This window comes from Corvus brachyrhynchos, unplaced genomic scaffold, assembly GCF_000691975.1.
Source record: "Corvus brachyrhynchos isolate BGI_N302 unplaced genomic scaffold, ASM69197v1 scaffold1020, whole genome shotgun sequence".
In the NCBI taxonomy this organism is placed as follows: Eukaryota; Metazoa; Chordata; class Aves; order Passeriformes; family Corvidae; genus Corvus; species Corvus brachyrhynchos.
Window position 1 is genome coordinate 6,425 of NW_008235716.1, and position 1,469 is coordinate 7,893.

At 58.4% G+C, this 1,469-nt stretch overlaps 1 long non-coding RNA gene across 2 annotated transcripts in view; it reads left to right on the forward strand.

Annotated features, from left to right (window-relative positions):
• The first annotated feature begins 705 nt into the window (after positions 1–705).
• Positions 706–1,469, forward strand: part of LOC108445421 — a 950-nt gene continuing 186 nt past the window's right edge. The window contains exons 1-2 of one of the 2 annotated variants that reach the window (XR_001860274.1): positions 706–924; positions 1,239–1,450. This is a non-coding gene — a long non-coding RNA (uncharacterized LOC108445421). The remainder of the gene's footprint in view (positions 925–1,238; positions 1,451–1,469) is intronic. The other variant, XR_001860279.1, reaches the window with a different exon arrangement.

Below are 1,469 nucleotides of genomic sequence, written 5' to 3' on the forward strand. Positions count from 1 at the left end.
GGGGCAGAGGGGGCTCAATGTGGGGCAGGTCCGGGTCAATCTATGGGGCAAGGGAGAGCTAATCTATGGGGCAGGTGATGATCGATCTATGGGGCACGTGTGGGGCAGGTGCGGGGCAATCTATGGGGCAGGAGTGGGGTGAGATGGGAGTCAATCTATGGGGCCTCATCCAGGTCAATCTGTGGGGTTTATCCCGGTCGATCTATGGGGCAGGGAGAGCTCAATCTATGGGGCCAGAGAGGGTCGATCTATGGGGCAGCAGGAGCTCAATCTATGGGGCAGGGGAGGGCTGATCTATGGGGCAGGAGTGGGGTGAGATGGGGATCAATCTATGGGGCAAGTCAGGGTCAGTCTGTGGGGCAGGGAGAGCTCAATCTATGAGGCAGAAAGAGCTCGATCTATGGGGCAGGTAATGATCGATCTATGGGGCAGGAGGGGGCTGAGATGTGGGGCAGGTTCGGGCTGATCTATGGGGCAGGGAGGCCTCGATCTATGGGGCAGGAGTGGGGTGAGATGTGCGTCAATCTATGGGGCAGGGAGAGCTCGATCTATGGGGCAGAAGAGAGCTGAGATGTGGGTCAATGTATGGGGCAGAAAGAGCTCGATCTATGGGGCAGGTGAGAGCCAATCTATGGGGCAGGTTCGGGTCAATCTATGGGGCAGGAGAGGAACAGGTTTGGATCAATCTATGGGGCAGCAGGAGTGGGGTGAGATGTGCGTCAATCTATGGGGCAGGGAGAGCTCGATCTATGGGGCAGAAGAGAGCTGAGATGTGGGTCAATGTATGGGGCAGAAAGAGCTCGATCTATGGGGCAGGTGAGAGCCAATCTATGGGGCAGGTTCGGGTCAATCTATGGGGCAGGAGAGGAACAGGTTTGGATCAATCTATGGGGCAGAGAGAGCCAATCTATGGGGCAAGAAAGGGTCAATCTATGGGGCAGAGGGGGCTCAGATGTGGGGCAGCTCGGGGTCGATCTGTGGGGCAGAGGGGGCTCAATGTGGGGCAGGTCTGGGTCGATCTGTGGGCCATCGTCCGGGTCAGTCTGTGGGATCTTGTCCGGGTCAATCTATGGGGCTGGTCGGGGCTGGCCTGGATCTATGGGGCAGAGGGGGCTCAATGTGGGGCAGGTCAGGGTCAATCTATGGGGCAGAAAGAGCTCGATCTATGGGGCAGGTTCAGGTCGATCTATGGGGCAGAAGGGAGCTGAGATGTGGGGCAGTGTATGGGGCACAAGGAGCTCGATCTATGGGGCAGGGAGGCCTCGATCTATGGGGCAGGAGTGGGGTGAGATGGGGGGCGATCGATGGGGTCTCGTCTGGGTCAATCTGTGGGGCAGGGAGAGCTCGATCTATGGGGCAGAGAGGGTCGATCTATGGGGCAGAGGGGACTGAGATGTGGGGCAGGTCAGGGTCAATCTATGGGGCAGAAGGAGCTCAATCTATGGGGCAGGTTCAGGGCGATCTATTGG